The sequence below is a fragment of the Pleurodeles waltl genome, chromosome 2_1 (genome assembly GCF_031143425.1).
Source record: "Pleurodeles waltl isolate 20211129_DDA chromosome 2_1, aPleWal1.hap1.20221129, whole genome shotgun sequence".
NCBI classification, from domain to species: domain Eukaryota; kingdom Metazoa; phylum Chordata; class Amphibia; order Caudata; family Salamandridae; genus Pleurodeles; species Pleurodeles waltl.
The window spans coordinates 387997916-388017243 of NC_090438.1; positions in this window are offsets into that span (position 1 = coordinate 387997916).

Consider the following 19328-nt stretch of genomic DNA (forward strand, 5'->3'; position numbering starts at 1 on the left):
GCCGGAACAGGCACTACGAAGAAGAGTGAATCGGAGCTCACCCGAAGTCACAAAAGAAGGTCCCACGACGCCGGAGGACAACTCAGGAGGTCGTGCACTGCAGGTTAGAGTGTCAGGGACCCAGGCTTGGCTGTGCACAAAGGAAATCCTGGAAGAGTGCACAGGAGCCGGAGCAGCTGCAAATCACACGTTACCCAGCAATGCAGTCTAGCGTGGGGAGGCAAGGACTTACCTCCACCAAACTTAGACTGAAGAGTCACTGGACTGTGGGAGTCACTTGGACAGAGTTTCTGAGTTCCAGGGACTACGCTCGTCATTTCTGAGAGGGGACCCAGAGGACCGGTGATGCAGTCTTTTGGTGCCTGCGGTTGCAGGGGGAGGAGTCCGTCGTCCCACAGGAGATTTCTTCGGAGCTTCTAGTGCAGAGAGGAGGCAGACCACCCCCACAGCATGCACCACCAGGAAAACAGTTGAGAAGGCCGCAGGATCAGCGATACAAGGTTGCAGTAGTCGTCTTTGCTACTTTGTTGCCGTTTTGCAGGCGTCCAGAGCAGTCAGTGGTCGATTCCTTGGCAGAAGGTGAAGAGAGAGATGCAGAGGAACTCTGATGAGCTCTTGCATTCGTTATCTAAAGAATTCCCCAAAGCAGAGACCCTAAATAGCCAGCAAAGGAGGTTTGGCTACCTAGGAAGGAGGATAGGCTAGCAACACAGGTAAGAGCACAGGTAAGAAGGAGTCTCTGACGTCACCTGCTGGCACTGGCCACTCAGAGCAGTCCAGTGTGCCAGCAGCACCTCTGTTTCCAAGATGGCAGAGGTCTGGAGCACACTGGAGGAGCTCTGGGCACCTCCCAGGGGAGGTGCAGGTCAGGGGAGTGGTCACTCCCCTTTCCTTTGTCCAGTTTCACGCCAGAGCAGGGCTGGGGGATCCCTGAACCGGTGTAGACTGGCTTATGCAGAGATGGGCACCATCTGTGCCCATCAAAGCATTTCCAGAGGCTGGGGGAGGCTACTCCTCCCCAGCCCTGACACCTTTTTCCAAAGGAAGAGGGTGTAACACCCTCTCTCTGAGGAAGTCCTTTGTTCTGCCTTCCTGGGCCAAGCCTGGCTGGACCCCAGGAGGGCAGAAACCTGTCTGAGGGGTTGGCAGCAGCAGCAGCTGCAGTGAAACCCCGGGAAAGGTAGTTTGGCAGTACCCAGGTCGGTGCTAGAGACTCAGGGGATCATGGAATTGTCTCCCCAATGCCAGAATGGCATTGGGGTGACAATTCCATGATCTTAGACATGTTACATGGCCATGTTCGGAGTTACCATTGTGACACTATACATAGGTAGTGACCTATGTATAGTGCACACGTGTAATGGTATCCCCGCACTCACAAAGTCCGGGGAATTTGCCCTAAACGATGTGGGGGCACCTTGGCTAGTGCCAGGGTGCCCACACACTAAGTAACTTAGCACCCAACCTTTACCAGGTAAAGGTTAGACATATAGGTGACTTATAAGTTACTTAAGTGCAGTGGTAAATGGCTGTGAAATAACGTGGACGTTATTTCACTCAGGCTGCAGTGGCAGGCCTGTGTAAGAATTGTCAGAGCTCCCTATGGGTGGCAAAAGAAATGCTGCAGCCCATAGGGATCTCCTGGAACCCCAATATCCTGGGTACCTCAGTACCATATACTAGGGAATTATAAGGGTGTTCCAGTATGCCAATGTGAATTGTTGAAATTGGTCACTAGCCTGTTAGTGACAATTTGGAAAGCAAAGAGAGAGCACAACCACTGAGGTTCTGGTTAGCAGAGCCGCCTCAGTGAGACAGTTAGTCATCACTCAGGGAACACATACAGGACACACTTATGAGCACTGGGGCCCTGGCTGGCAGGGTCCCAGTGACACATACAACTAAAACAACATATATACAGTGAAATATGGGGGTAACATGCCAGGCAAGATGGTACTTTCCTACAAGTGGTGCATCAGCTATGATGTGTCACTTTCCTGCGGCCCCCCTGCACCCTATAACATTACCATGGTAGTGGTATATTTACAATATGGCACACCATGGCACACGTAAGCACAATAGCGTCAAAATCTTTGATGCTATTGTGGCGTATTGGTTGACTAGTGCCACAAATTATGGCACTATTCCAGCAATGCTTAGGGAAGCCCATTGGAAACAGTGGGAGTGTCACTCTAAAAATGATGGGAAAAATGATGCAGTGAAATCTCTAGGGTGGTGCAAGGAGGAGCTAGGGGCTTGTAAATATTCCCTTTAGATTCTTTATTTCTCAAGATCACAACCCGATCTCCTCCCCTTGGATCTGCTGCAATGTGTACCTCAATAGTTTTCTGTCACTGAAATTATGTGTTTGGATCTGTCTGGCTACAGGTGGTGTTCATCCTGGTTCATGATTGCCCTAGCATGTTCCAGGACTCTTTTGCATACCGGATGTATGGTACCGCCAACATACCAAAGGCCGCACAGGCATTCCAGGATATATATTACAAAGGGTGTACTACATGTGATAATTTGGGTGATGGGCTTCAACCTGTGCCAGGATTAATTATTTCTTTACAATTTGGTTGATTGTTCACATGCTTTGTATCTACCACAGATATGGAAACCTGGCATCATCCTGGCTAATGCCCCCGGATACTGTCATCCACACAGACATTTGTTTTGACCAACATGTCCCTCAAAGATCTAGTTTTGCAATAAGCGATCTTGGGCTTATTGCCCAAAGTGTTCCCTGTCACTGGGTCACAGTGTCAGAGGTCCAATGCTTCCTCAGTATGTTACAGACATCTCTAGATTTAGCATTATATATAGTAACCAGTCTGGTGCCCTTACCTCCCATTACGGAGATGTACTTCAATTATCTCACTGACTTTGTCTCGTACACTTTTCAGGTTCCTCTTTGGACAAAGCATTCTAACATAGTGGCTCTTTCTGTCTGGAAAGTGTTCTCATCATTGCAATTCCTCCTGACCCTTACCAGCTCACCAAATGGGATGCTCCACTTCAATTTGTCCAGATGACTACTGAAAGCATGCAATGAACTGTTCCCTGCTCTAGACATATGGTGTAATTTAGAGGTAATGTTATTGCCCATGGTTGTTATTTCTACATCCAGGAGCACAATACAATCCTTACTATAGTGTGATGTTAACTTTAGATTATTATTGTTCCTGTTAAAACCCCCAACAAATATCTCCACCAGATTAGAAAAAGATCATCAATGAATCCTAACCAGAGCATGACCCTGTCCATGTCCTCTCTGTGTTTAGGTGCGGTGTACACCTGCTCCTCCCACCAGCCCATGAGAAGATTCTTATACACCAATACGATTGCCACAGTCTAAGATGGCGACTGCATTTGTACATGAAGTAAATGTATTGTATGGTCATTATTCTATGTTTATGTTTGTTCACCAACTGGTAATTCAATGATTTAGCAACACAGCCACCTTGTACGGGAACAAGGCTTAGGCCCTCATTACAACCCTGGCGGTCGGTGATAAAGCAGCAGTAATACCGCCAACAGACCAGCAGTAACCAAAATGGAATTATGACCAAGGCGGAAATTGCTCAGACAGACAGCCACTTTAACACACCGCCCTCCATGGCGTAATCAACAAGCACCACATCGGTAACCACCAACAGCCAGGCAGAAGACAATGTACCGCCCACACTATTATGACACACCTATCCACCACCTTTTCCGGGGCGGTGCCAACGACATCAAAAGCCTGGCAGAAACACTGCACAGAAGTCAAAGGACTCACCTGTGGATACTCAGGGAACAACCACGACGCCATGGAGCCCGAACTGCAAATATTTCCAGTGCTCGTCTACCTTCTGCTGCATTATGAACATCAACGCCGGCAAAGATGACCATGGTGAGTACTGCTGCCTAGCACACAAGGGAGGGGGGGGGAGAGAGTGACACACACATGCAACACGCAACACCCCCAACACCATACACACAACCAGATGCACAAACATTACATATCCACCACGTACCCCTCAGGAATAATGCAAGGACAAAATGATTTGAAGAAAGTGAGTGTAATACAATAAAATACCATCAATAAGTGCATCAAAATACAAGCGTATATACATACTTACAAATGTTGGGACACTGCCCAGTCCTCAATGTCCGTGGGCCACAGGGCCACAACACATAGGCCAAGGCCCCACCTCACTCCTGAAACAACACAGAGAGAACACTGCAGGGGCATCAGGTCGAAAATACACAGGCACCTCAGGGGGACAGGGAATGGGGGGGCACCTCAGCTGGATGATGGTACAACATCACTAGTCCTGGAGGGGGCTACATGCCCTGTGCGTTGTCCTGGGGAGTGCAAGGCCACAGTCTCTAAAGTGGGTGGGTTGCCCACTGCTTAGACCTGGGGAGTGCAAGGCCACAGTCTCTCAAGTGGATGGTTTACCCACTGCTTTGTCCTGGGGAGTGCAAGGCCACAGTCTCTCAAGTGGGTGGTTTGCCCACTGCTGGGTCCTGGGGAGTGCAAGGCCACAGTCTCTCAAGTGGGTGGTTTGCCCACTGTTTGGTCCTGGGGAGTGCAAGGCCACAGTTTCCCAAGTGGGTGGGTTGCCCACTGCTTGTTCCTGGGAAGGATGGGGTGAGTGGGTGGCCTCTTCCACTGGTTCTGGAGGGGCACTGTGCCCAGTGTGCTTCATCTTGGGAAGGATGGGATGAGTGGATGGCTTCTCTGCTAGTTCTGGAGGGGGCATTGTGCCCTGTGATGCAGATATTGGGGAGTGCAAGGTCATAGTCTCTCACCTGGGTGTCAGAATCACAGGATTTGATGGGGCCAGGATGCACAACAGCCCGTGGAGGCAGGACTAAACACTGTCTGCCGGTGGTGACAGCTGCTCAGTGGTGGCGGTGCTGGTGTTGGTGCTGGCAGTGTTGAAGGGAGGCTCCAGCCCCTCCCCTACAGCCTTGGATGGCTGCCCACTGGGGCTGCTGCTGCTGGCAGTGGTGCTAGAGGCGGTGCTGTAAGTGGTGTGGGGAGGCTCCAGCCCTTCCCTTACAGCCTTGGACAGCTGAACCACGATGATTGGTGGTAGGAGCTCCAAAGGAGTCCCAGCACCAGGGCTCCTGTCCTTCCTGCCTGCAGGCGCAGACCCCTTGCCCTTCCCTGTAGCAGCTGGGTGTGCCTCCTTGCCCTTTCTAGATGCTGCTGGCGGTGCCTCATTGCCCTTACTTGTCACAGTTGGTGGTGCCTCCTTACCCTTCCCTGTTGTAGCTGGTGGTGCCTCTTTGCCCTTCCCTGTTGCAGCTGGTGGTGCCTCCTTCCTTGAAGCACATGGTGCAGGCACCCTTTCACTGTGGCTGCCTGGTGCCCGGGATCCTCTCCCACCTGCAGTAGCTGTCAACACTACTGTGGCTGTGGACTGGGTGGCTGAGGTGCTCGCCTGGGTTCTGACCACCCTGGCCCGATGTGAAGGACGGGGGGAAGTGGTAGGGAAGAGGTCAACGGTGGAGGAGAAAAGCTTCTTAGGGACATTGGGGTGGGAAGAGGGTGAAGGTTTGGGAGTGGAGGAAGAGGAAGTGGTTGTAGGAGGTGTCTGCTGATTTTGGGTGCAGGTGCATGGACTGGATTCTGTTGTGAGGTGGATGGCTGTTGGGTGTCTGAGTGCTTGCGTTTCTGTACTTTGGGAGGAGGGGGCACAGACACAGTGGCAGAGGACACAGGGGACGTGCGCATGGATGTGGGGGTGGTGACTGCCAGTGAGGGGCGTGTAGTGATAGGTGTGATGGTGGTAGTGGATGAGGATGTAGTGCATGCAGCTGTGAGTGTAGATGCTACTGGGAGGGAAGTGGATGAGGAGGAGGAGGGGGACACAGTGGAGGCAGTGGATGTTGGCATGTCTGCATCTGGATGGTGTTTGTGTGAGTGCCTTTGGAATGATGTGTGGTGCTTGTGTTTGCCTGAACCACTCCTGTGTGTTGTCCTGGGTGCATGCTGGTCTGCCTGTTTGCTTGGGATGAGCTTGGGTTGAGGAGAATGGGATTGGGAAGAGGAAGTTGGAGGGGGACGCTAGAAACAGGGACAGTGGCTGCCATCAGGGAAGAGGCTAGAGCCTGGATTGATCTCTGTTGGGCCGCCATGCCAGAGTGAATTCCCTCCAGGAATGCATTTGTTTGTTGCAAAAGGGGTGCACGCCCCTGGCTGGCATTCACAATGGTTGACTACCCAACAGAGATGGATCGCAGGAGGTCAATAGCCTCCTCACTCAGGGCAGCAGGGCTAACTGGGGCAGGTCCTAAGGTGCCTGGGGAGAGGGAGATGCCCACCCTCCTGGGTGAGCAGGCACGGGAAACACACAGAGGGAGTGCTGGGAGGGCGGTGCTGGTATGGAGGGGGGCGGCTGTACAGGTAGTTGGGGTGGGCACAGAGGTGTCCGCAACCACCAGGGAGCTTCCATGGAGAGGTATCACTGTCTGAACTGTCCCCTCCTGTCTGCGCCATGGTGCTCCCCTCGCCTTCCGTCCCACTGATGTTCACACCGTTGGTGGATCACTTGGTCAATGGCGGCAACACCACCACTGTTGGCGTACACTAAACACTCACACAGGGAACAGGCCTACGTACTAAGCAATGCACTACCAGTCACAATGCTAGTCACCAGCCCATGGACAGAGATACCTGACGCCAATTGCAGCATACCTGAGACCCACAGACCCCTGCCCAGTAGTGGATGCCTACTAGCTTGGTTGGAGGAGGTTTACATCAGACACTGCCCAACAAGGGACCTACCCTTCCATGTCTGACCTGACCTAGGGGCACCCACAGACCCACATCCCCCACCTGGATGCCACACCACCACACGCAAGTAGTATATTGGGGCACTGTACTCATCCCCTTGTGGCTACTGTGATGCCCCCAAGAGCCCATCCAGCTCCTGATAGGCCGCCACCAGTAAGCGGCCCATCAGGGGGGTCAGGGTTCGACGGGCACCGCTTCCTCATTGGGAGGCCATCCCCGGCTCCACCATGACCCTTAGCTCCACCTCTTAGAACCTGGGGTGTCATTGTGGTGCCATGGGTGTGGTGTGAGTGGTGTGGGTGAGGGTGTGTGGGGTGATGTGTTGGGGTGTGTGATGTAAGGTGCGTGGATGGTGTATAGGTGATGGTGGTGTGTGGCAGTGATCTTGTCTGTGGTCTTGCTATCTCTCTTGTGGCACTTGTTTTTAGTTGTGAAGGGTTGGGGTAATGTGGGTGTGTGTTTTATAGTGGTGTGGGGGTGTGTTTGTGTGGTGTGTATGTGTGTCAGGTGTGTGTTATTTGAATTGTCCAATGTAGTATTGTTTTGTTATGTTGTGTGTATTTTGAGCGCAGCAGTATTTAGCACCACTGGTTTACTGACATTGAGTGTCTGCTGCGGTGATTTGTTGATCATAATGTTGTGGGCGTAGTTCTGTTGGTGGAACTGTGTGGAATTTGCTACCGCCAGTTTATCACTGACCTTTGGGCTGGCGGACTTGTGTGTGTAGCTGTTTAATAAAGGATTGCTATGTGTGTGCCATAATATGGGCTGCGGTAATCCGCTGCGGCAGCGGTATGTTGGTGGCAGTCGGCATGGCAGTAAGCGGTACTTACCGCCAATGCCATAATGAGGGCCTTAGTGCCGAAATGCATCACAGGGGCTGGAACCTTTTGTAATAAAGATTCTCAATCCACTTTGACAGTGTGTGTACAGTATTCCATAGAGACTTTTCTATTTTGACTTGGTGGGGGCTTCAACTGACATCACATTCAACACTCTAGCTTGAGGAGCCCGGTCAAAGTGACAATGTTGGTAGTTAAAGTAATATTATAGTTAGGTGAATTTGTCAATGACAACATTAACATTTCCAACTAAAAAAACACAGAAATTCAGCATTTATTAGCAGCACTAACTATACCTTGCCGCCCCTCCATGCATTGCTTATGACCTCACATTTGACATCACCTATCACACATGACATGTTCTATGATATCCTTTATGATATCACTGATGATATCTCAAATTATATCTCAAATGACATGGATGATATATTTGATGGCATCACAGATGACACCATACAAGATTCGTTTTCCCGCATATTGCTGTATAGCTTACTATGGCATTAGAGGCCTGACCGTAAGTACAAAATAGCTCAGAAAAATACCAGCCATCATTACTGCCATCACACATACAACTCTCTTAGGTGTGAAAAGCATGCATTACGTGCAACACTGACCATATACCATACACTTTACAGCTAGCATAGTTCACATTAACAATCAACCACAGATATATATGAAACACTCATTGAGTATGGTGTTCAATCTATATACAGCTGTTTACAGAAAGCTGACTTCCTAAAAATAGTGAATGTCAGTTCCCAAACAATTGAACACTACAGACAGCTTTTATTTTTAGCAAACCCCTGAAAATCATTAAATTTACATTGAGAAATGAAGTTGATATCAGTAAAGAACTGGGCACTGAAAACAGTGCTTACTGAGTGGAGAGAGTTTACTCTATACCACACTGTTTGCAAGCAGTGACATTTTCATGAGAAATATATCCCAGATAATGAAAAGTTATCTACTAAGAACAGTGTACACTCTCTGCAACAGTTGTCAGAAAATACACTATTTGCCAAAAAGAACTGAAGGTGCTAAACATCATGCTACCTACATCCTTCATACTCTGGTGAAAAGTTTACAGTTAGCCAATCTTTTCAAGCAAAACAAGCACACATTTATAACTTACTACCTGGTGCACACAGTCTTCTATGTTATGTAGAAATTATCTTACTGACACAATTCTGTCTAAAGACTCAAGACTGCTTACAAATGTTAGTATCAACCATGTAATTTCTTACTTCTGTTGAAACCTGTTTCTGCAGAACCAAAAAACGTGTCTTGAACATTGTGAGAAGGTAGCCTCTTTCTAGCCTTGTTACCCCCACTTTTGGCCTGTTTGTGAGTGTATGTCAGGGTGTTTGTCACTGTTTTCACTGTCTCACTGGGATCCTGATAGCCAGGCCTCAGTGCTCATAGTGAAAACACTATGGTTTCAGTATGTTTGTTATGTGTCACTGGGATCCTGCTGGTCAGGACCCCAGTGCTCATAGGTTTGTGGCCTATATGTATGTGTCACTGGGACCCTGTCACACAGGGCCCCAGTGCTCATAGGTGTGCATGTATATGTTCCCTGTGTGGTGCCTAACTGTCTCACTGAGGCTCTGCTAACCAGAACCTCAGTGGTTATGCTCTCTCATTACTTTCAAATTGTCACTAACAGGCTAGTGACCATTTTTACCAATTTACATTGGCTTACTGGAACACCCTTATAATTCCCTAGTATATGGTACTGAGGTACCCAGGGTATTGGGGTTCCAGGAGATCCCTATGGGCTGCAGCATTTCTTTTGCCACCCATAGGGAGCTCTGACAATTCTTACACAGGCCTGCCACTGCAGCCTGAGTGAAATAACGTCCACGTTATTTCACAGCCATTTTACACTGCACTTAAGTAACTTATAAGTCACCTATATGTCTAACCTTTACCTGGTAAAGGTTGGGTGCAAAGTTACTTAGTGTGAGGGCACCCTGGCACTAGCCAAGGTGCCCCCACATTGTTCAAAGCCAATTCACTGAACTTTGTGAGTGCGGGGACACCATTACACGCGTGCACTGCATATAGGTCACTACCTATATGTAGCTTCACCATGGTAACTCCGAATATGGCCATGTAACATGTCTATGATCATGGAATTGCCCCCTCTATGCCATCCTGGCATTGTTGGTACAATTCCATGATCCCAGTGGTCTGTAGCACAGACCCTGGTACTGCCAGACTGCCCTTCCTGGGGTTTCACTGCAGCTGCTGCTGCTGCCAATCCCTCAGACAGGCAGCTGCCCTCCTGGGGTCCAGCCAGGCCTGGCCCAGGATGGCAGAACAAAGAACTTCCTCTGAGAGAGGGTGTGACACCCTCTCCCTTTGGAAAATGGTGTGAAGGCAGGGGAGGAGTAGCCTCCCCCAGCCTCTGGAAATGCTTTGTTGGGCACAGATGTGCCCAATTCTGCATAAGCCAGTCTACACCGGTTCAGGGACCCCTTAGCCCCTGCTCTGGCGCGAAACTGGACAAAGGAAAGGGGAGTGACCACTCCCCTGACCTGCACCTCCCCTGGGAGGTGTCCAGAGCTCCTCCAGTGTATTCCAGACCTCTGCCATCTTGGAAACAGAGGTGCTGCTGGCACACTGGACTGCTCTGAGTGGCCAGTGCCACCAGGTGACGTCAGAGACTCCTGCTGATAGGCTCCTTCAGGTGTTAGTAGCCTTTCCTCTCTCCTAGGTAGCCAAACCCTCTTTTCTGGCTATTTAGGGTCTCTGTCTCTGGGGAAACTGGAGATAACGAATGCATGAGCTCAGCCGAGTTCCTCTGCATCTCTCTCTTCACCTTCTGATAAGGAAACGACCGCTGACCGCGCTGGAAGCCTGCAAACCTGCAACATAGTAGCAAAGACGACTACTGCAACTCTGTAACGCTGATCCTGCCGCCTTCTCGACTGTTTTCCTGCTTGTGCATGCTGTGGGGGTAGCCTGCCTCCTCTCTGCACCAGAAGCTCCGAAGAAATCTCCCGTGGGTCGACGGAATCTTCCCCCTGCAACCGCAGGCACCAAAAAGCTGCATTACCGGTCCCTTGGGTCTCCTCTCAGCACAACGAGCGAGGTCCCTCGAATCCAGCGACTCTGTCCAAGTGACCCCCACAGTCCAGTGACTCTTCAGCCCAAGTTTGGTGGAGGTAAGTCCTTGCCTCACCTCGCTGGGCTGCATTGCTGGGAACCGCGACTTTGCAGCTACTCCGGCCCCTGTGCACTTCCGGCGGAAATCCTTTGTGCACAGCCAAGCCTGGGTCCACGGCACTCTAACCTGCATTGCACGACTTTCTAAGTTGGTCTCCGGCGACGTGGGACTCCTTTGTGCAACTTCGGCGAGCACTGTTTCACGCATCCTCGTAGTGCCTGTTTCTGGCACTTCTCTGGGTGCTACCTGCTTCATTTAGGGCTCTTTGTCTTGCTATACGTCCCTTCTCTCTGCAGGTCCAATTTGCGACCTCCTGGTCCCTCCTGGGCCCCAGCAGCGTCCAAAAACGCCAAACGCACAATTTGCGTGTAGCAAGGCTTGTTGGCATCCTTTCGGCGGGAAAACACTTCTGCACGACTCTCCAAGGCGAGAGGGATCGGTCCACTAAAGGGGAAGTCTCTAGCCCTTTTCGTTCCTGCAGAAACCTCAGCTTCTTCTGTCCAGTCGAAGCTTCTTTGCACCCGCAGCTGGCATTTCCTGGGCATCTGCCCATCTCCGACTTGCTTGTGACTTTTGGACTTGGTCCCCTTGTTCCACAGGTACCCTAGATTGGAAATCCACAGTTGTTGCATTGCTGGTTTGTGTCTTTCCTGCATTATTCCTCTAACACGACTCTTTTGTCCTTAGGGGAACTTTAGTGCACTTTGCACTCACTTTTCAGGGTCTTGGGGAGGGTTATTTTTCTAACTCTCACTATTTTCTAATAGTCTCAGCGACCCTCTACAAGGTCACATAGGTTTGGGGTCCATTCGTGGTTCGCATTCCACTTTTGGAGTATATGGTTTGTGTTGCCCCTATCCCTATGTTTCCCCATTGCATCCTATTGTAACTATACATTGTTTGCACTGTTTTCTAAGACTATACTGCATATTTTTGCTATTGTGTATATATATCTTGTGTATATTTCCTATCCTCTCACTGAGGGTACACTCTAAGATACTTTGGCATATTGTCATAAAAATAAAGTACCTTTATTTTTAGTAGAACTGTGTATTGTGTTTTCTTATGATATTGTGCATATGACACTAAGTGGTACTGTAGTAGCTTCACACGTCTCCTAGTTCAGCCTAAGCTGCTCTGCTAAGCTACCATTATCTATCAGCCTAAGCTGCTAGACACCCTATACACTAATAAGGGATAACTGGGCCTGGTGCAAGGTGCAAGTACCCCTTGGTACTCACTACAAGCCAGTCCAGCCTCCTACATTGGTTGTGCAGCGGTGGGATAAGTGCTTGAGACTACTTACCACTCTTGTCATTGTACTTTTCATAAGAGAAAAATATGCAAAACAAGGTCAGTGTATATACACATAGCCAAAAAGTTTTGCATTTCCTCTTTTCACTCTTTTCTAAGTGCTGAAAAGTACTCCTAAACTTTCAAAAAGTTCTTAAAAGTTTAAAAAGTTTTTTTTTCTGTCTTTCCAAAAAGTTCTGAAAACTTTTGTCTCTTTCTCTATCACTTTAACTCTCTCTAAAAAAATGTCTGGCACAGGCCAAAGTGTGGATCTGTCCAAACTTGCATATGACAACCTTAGCTGGAAAAGAGCAAGGAGTCTCTGTATAGAGAGAGGTTTGAGTGTAGGGAAGAATCCTGCCTTGGAACTGTTAATTAACATGCTTAGAGAACAGGATAAGGCCAGAGGTGGCCCATCTGTTGAAAAAGTACCTAATAGTTCCCAATCTGATTCAGGGACTCCCCCAGGAAAAGATTCAGGAAAGAAACTTTCTAGCCTGCCCATTACTAGACAATCTAGCATAGATGGTAATGATGATGAGCCACACCAAAGAAATAGTGTTGTCTCACATCATAGCAAAAGCATTTATTCTCACCATACTGGTAGTAATGTTTCTGTAAACCAAGCTGTTAAGTTGGCTTCTGTAAGGGACAGGTCTCCTTCTGTTCATTCCCATCATAACTCTGTTTCTAGAAATGTCCCTCCCACCAACCCTGATGACAGAATGTTAGAGAGGGAACTCAATAAGTTGAGGGTGGAACAAACCAGACTGAAGCTTAAAAAGCAACAGCTGGATTTGGATAGACAGTCTTTTGAATTAGAGAAGGAAAGACAGAAGTTGGGTTTAGATACCCATGGTGGCAGCAGCAGTATTCCCCATAGTCATCCTGCAAAAGAGCATGATTCCAGGAATCTGCACAAGATAGTTCCCCTTTATAAGGAGGGGGATGACATTAACAAGTGGTTTGCTGCACTTGAGAGGGCCTGTGTTGTACAGGATGTCCCTCAAAGGCAGTGGGCTGCTATCCTATGGCTATCATTTAGTGGAAAAGGTAGGGATAGGCTCCTTACTGTGAAAGAAAATGATGCCAATAATTTTACAGTTCTTAAGAATGCACTCCTGGATGGTTATGGCTTAACCACTGAACAGTACAGGATAAAGTTCAGAGAGACCAAAAAGGAGTCTTCACAAGACTGGGTTGATTTCATTGACCATTCAGTGAAGGCCTTGGAGGGGTGGTTACATGGCAGTAAAGTTACTGATTATGAAAGCCTGTATAACACAATCCTGAGAGAGCATATACTTAATAATTGTGTGTCTGATTTGTTGCACCAGTACCTGGTAGACTCTGATCTGACCTCTCCCCAAGAATTGGGAAAGAAGGCAGACAAATGGGTCAGAACAAGGGTGAACAGAAAAGTTCATACAGGGGGTGACAAAGATGGCAATAAGAAGAAAGATGGTGAAAAATCTCAAGATAAGCATGGGGATAAGGGTAAAACCAAAGATCCCACTTCAAATCTTAAACACTCTTCAGAGGGTGGGGATACAACAAATTCTTCCTCTTCTTCCCAACCTGCACACATTAAAAAGCCTTGGTGCTTTGTGTGTAAAAACAGAGGCCATAGGCCAGGGGATAAGTCCTGTCCAGGTAAACCCCCTGAGCCTACCACCACTAATACATCAAGCTCTAGTGCCCCTAGCAGTAGTGGTACTAGTGGTGGGACTGCTGGCAACAGTCAAGCAAAGGGTGTAGTTGGGTTCACTTATGGGTCCATAGTGGAAACTGATGTAATCAGTCCCAAGACAGTTTCTGTCACACCTAGTGGCATTGGCCTTGCCACACTGGCTGCTTGTCCCCTTACAATGGATAAGTACAGGCAGACAGTTTCAATAAATGGTGTTGAGGCCTTGGCCTACAGGGACACAGGTGCCAGTTTCACTTTGGTGACTGAAAACCTAGTGCCTCCTGAACAACACATCATTGGACAACAGTATAAGATTATTGATGTCCATAACTCCACTAAGTTTCTTCCCTTAGCTATAATTCAGTTTAGTTGGGGTGGAGTTACTGGCCCTAAGCAGGTGGTGGTATCACCTAGCTTACCTGTAGACTGTCTCTTAGGTAATGACCTAGAGGCCTCAGGTTGGGCTGATGTAGAGTTTTATGCCCATGCAGCCATGCTGGGCATCCCTGAGGAATTGTTCCCTCTCATTTCAAGTGAAATGAAAAAGCAAAGGAGAGAAGGCCTGAAAACTCAGGATCCCTCTCCATCAACAGGTAAAAAGGGTATCACAGTATCCCCTAACCACCCTACCATTCAGGATACTATTCCTGTGGTGGGAGAAACCTCTCCTGGGGTGGCACCTGTTCCAAGGGAATCATCAGCTGGCAAAGCTGGACTCCCTGAGGTGGAAGTACCTCTCTGTGGGATAACTAACATTGGTGAGAAAAAGAGCACCATTTTAGTTAACATGGAGCATCCCTCCAACCCTCCCAGAGAAACTTTAGTGCAGAAACTCTGCACTGCCTCACAACACTTAGGACAGCATCCCTGCCCTAGTGTGGAGCTGATAGGACAGCATCCCTGCCCTGCTCCAACCCAAGAGAAACAGCATCCCTGTTCTCTCTTCCAGCCATATGGACAAAGTTTTTGCCCAGCTATGGCTTTTCTGAGACAGCATCCCTGTCTGGCATTTCCATCACTACAAATAGGTTCAGTGGACAATTCCCTCTGCTCTAAACTAAAACTTACTGATAGAAACTCTGAAAATACATCTTCACATTGTTGCTTAGCTAAAAAACTTCAAACAGGGTGGTTTACATCCCCACAGGGAAGTAACCATATAGTGGATGATAAAGGGAGTAACCAGTCTATTGCAGAGCTACTCTCTACTTATCACCACTTAGACAATAAAGTCTCAACTGGCCAAGGTTAGCCTTATTGTCCTTCGTTTGGGGGGGGGTTGTGTGAGAAGGTAGCCTCTTTCTAGCCTTGTTACCCCCACTTTTGGCCTGTTTGTGAGTGTATGTCAGGGTGTTTGTCACTGTTTTCACTGTCTCACTGGGATCCTGATAGCCAGGCCTCAGTGCTCATAGTGAAAACACTATGGTTTCAGTATGTTTGTTATGTGTCACTGGGATCCTGCTGGTCAGGACCCCAGTGCTCATAGGTTTGTGGCCTATATGTATGTGTCACTGGGACCCTGTCACACAGGGCCCCAGTGCTCATAGGTGTGCATGTATATGTTCCCTGTGTGGTGCCTAACTGTCTCACTGAGGCTCTGCTAACCAGAACCTCAGTGGTTATGCTCTCTCATTACTTTCAAATTGTCACTAACAGGCTAGTGACAATTTTTACCAATTTACATTGGCTTACTGGAACACCCTTATAATTCCCTAGTATATGGTACTGAGGTACCCAGGGTATTGGGGTTCCAGGAGATCCCTATGGGCTGCAGCATTTCTTTTGCCACCCATAGGGAGCTCTGACAATTCTTACACAGGCCTGCCACTGCAGCCTGAGTGAAATAACGTCCACGTTATTTCACAGCCATTTTACACTGCACTTAAGTAACTTATAAGTCACATATATGTCTAACCTTTACCTGGTAAAGGTTGGGTGCAAAGTTACTTAGTGTGAGGGCACCCTGGCACTAGCCAAGGTGCCCCCACATTGTTCAGAGCCAATTCACTGAACTTTGTGAGTGCGGGGACACCATTACACGCGTGCACTACATATAGGTCACTACCTATATGTAGCTTCACCATGGTAACTCCGAATATGGCCGTGTAACATGTCTATGATCATGGAATTGCCCCCTCTATGCCATCCTGGCATTGTTGGTACAATTCCATGATCCCAGTGGTCTGTAGCACAGACCCTGGTACTGCCAGACTGCCCTTCCTGGGGTTTCACTGCAGCTGCTGCTGCTGCCAATCCCTCAGACAGGCAGCTGCCCTCCTGGGGTCCAGCCAGGCCTGGCCCAGGATGGCAGAACAAAGAACTTCCTCTGAGAGAGGGTGTGACACCCTCTCCCTTTGGAAAATGGTGTGAAGGCAGGGGAGGAGTAGCCTCCCCAAGCCTCTGGAAATGCTTTGTTGGGCACAGATGTGCCCAATTCTGCATAAGCCAGTCTACACCGGTTCAGGGACCCCTTAGCCCCTGCTCTGGCGCGAAACTGGACAAAGGAAAGGGGAGTGACCACTCCCCTGACCTGCACCTCCCCTGGGAGGTGTCCAGAGCTCCTCCAGTGTGCTCCAGACCTCTGCCATCTTGGAAACAGAGGTGCTGCTGGCACACTGGACTGCTCTGAGTGGCCAGTGCCACCAGGTGACGTCAGAGACTCCTGCTGATAGGCTCCTTCAGGTGTTAGTAGCCTTTCCTCTCTCCTAGGTAGCCAAACCCTCTTTTCTGGCTATTTAGGGTCTCTGTCTCTGGGGAAACTGGAGATAACGAATGCATGAGCTCAGCCGAGTTCCTCTGCATCTCTCTCTTCACCTTCTGATAAGGAAACGACCGCTGACCGCGCTGGAAGCCTGCAAACCTGCAACATAGTAGCAAAGACGACTACTGCAACTCTGTAACGCTGATCCTGCCGCCTTCTCGACTGTTTTCCTGCTTGTGCATGCTGTGGGGGTAGCCTGCCTCCTCTCTGCACCAGAAGCTCCGAAGAAATCTCCCGTGGGTCGACGGAATCTTCCCCCTGCAACCGCAGGCACCAAAAAGCTGCATTACCGGTCCCTTGGGTCTCCTCTCAGCACAACGAGCGAGGTCCCTCGAATCCAGCGACTCTGTCCAAGTGATTCCCACAGTCCAGTGACTCTTCAGCCCAAGTTTGGTGGAGGTAAGTCCTTGCCTCACCTAGCTGGGCTGCATTGCTGGGAACCGCGACTTTGCAGCTACTCCGGCCCCTGTGCACTTCCGGCGGAAATCCTTTGTGCACAGCCAAGCCTGGGTCCACGGCACTCTAACCTGCATTGCACGACTTTCTAAGTTGGTCTCCGGCGACGTGGGACTCCTTTGTGCAACTTCGTCGAGCACTGTTTCACTTATCCTCGTAGTGCCTGTGTCTGGCACTTTTCCGGGTGCTACCTGCTTCAGTGAGGGCTCTTTGTCTTGCTCGACGTCCCCTCTCTCTGCAGTTCCAATTTGCGACCTCCTGGTCCCTCCTGGGCCCCAGCAGCGTCCAAAAACGCCAAACGCACGATTTGCGTGTAGCAAGGCTTGTTGGCGTCCTTCCGGCGGGAAAACACTTCTGCACGACTCTCCAAGGCAAGTGGGATCCGTCCACCAAAGGGGAAGTCTCTAGCCCTTTTCGTTCCTGCAGAAACCTCAGCTTCTTCTGTCCAGTCGAAGCTTCTTTGCACCCGCAGCTGGCATTTCCTGGGCATCTGCCCATCTCCGACTTGCTTGTGACTTTTGGACTTGGTCCCCTTGTTCCACAGGTACCCTAGATTGGAAATCCACAGTTGTTTCATTGCTGGTTTGTGTCTTTCCTGCATTATTCCTCTAACACAACTCTTTTGTCTTTAGGGGAACTTTAGTGCACTTTGCACTCACTTTTCAGGGTCTTGGGGAGGGTTATTTTTCTAACTCTCACTATTTTCTAATAGTCCCAGCGACCCTCTACAAGGTCACATAGGTTTGGGGTCCATTCGTGGTTCGCATTCCACTTTTGGAGTATATGGTTTGTGTTGCCCCTATCCCTATGTTTCCCCATTGCATCCTATTGTAACTATACATTGTTTGCACTGTTTTCTAAGACTATACTGCATATTTTTGCTATTGTGTATATATATCTTGTGTATATTTCCTATCCTCTCACTGAGGGTACACTCTAAGATACTTTGGCATATTGTCATAAAAATAAAGTACCTTTATTTTTAGTATAACTGTGTATTGTGTTTTCTTATGATATTGTGCATATGACACTAAGTGGTACTGTAGTAGCTTCACACGTCTCCTAGTTCAGCCTAAGCTGCTCTGCTAAGCTACCATTATCTATCAGCCTAAGCTGCTAGACACCCTACAAATCAACTGTCACCTGCACACAGAATTTCTCTTGAACAGAAAGATTTATAATATGTTCAATACCTCTACACACCTTTGGTGCATTAGGAGCACATGTGTTTTGTAAACACTGACACACAATAGCTGGACCCAGGCTGTGCACAATATGGTACTTACCGGTGACATTGTAACTTCTAAAACAAACCACCACGCTCATTGGATGATGTCATCAGGGATTTAATCAATGATGTCAATTGAGATGTCATCAGTGATGTCATAAATTATGTCATAGAACATGTCTTGAGTGATGTCATAGTTGAGGTCATAAGCAGTGCATGGTGTGGGAACAAGCCTTAGTTAGTGCTGCTAAGTATAATTGGTAAATATCTGGTGTTTTTAGTTCAAAACGTTAATATTGTCATTAAGAAAATCACCTAAATATACCGTTACTGTAACCTTTGTTTTTGTCAGTTAATTTCTAAGGTTTTTTTAAAAATGAAAACAGATCTTTTTATCACACATAACTATGATTCCATGCCACAGGGCTATTTGCTTTTCTGGCTTGTTAGGCCCTGGAGGCCCCATCTCCCAGGCAATTTCTAGAAATAGAGGAGGGGGCTGCACAGCCCCCATCCATGAGCCTCTTTAGACCCTGGGCATTCCACTCTCTGGGGCTGTGTATTGTTTTAAGGGCAAAGGACCACACAGCTCTCTCAGCCATTATCAGCCCTGGGAAACTAATCCACCAGGGGCCACTTATTTAAAGAAAGAGGAGGAGGACTGCATGGCCCATCCTCTGAGCCATGTTGAACCTTGGAGACACCATTCCCCAGTTCCACTATTTGACATAAAGAGGAGGGGGCGCATGTGACCCCTGTGAGATGTTTTTGGCCCCAGGCATCTCATCCCCCAGGGCCTGGAGTTCTTTTGAGGGGTAGGGGGGTCTGTATGACCTCCCTCCCCTGGCCAGTTTTGGCCCAGGGGACTCCATCCCTCAGGGCATGAACTCTTTTTTAGGGAAATGGGGCATGCATCCCTTCCCCCGGGCTGATTTTGGCCCTATGGACCCCATCCCCTGAGTCCAGATTTGGGCATAGGGACCAAATCCCCAGGGACCTTCAACTTAAAGGTGGGTGCCCTGGTGCCCACTTAGGGCACGTAGCACTCTTATGCCCAAAGTCCCTACTGCCCCAGCCAGCTCCCTGCTGC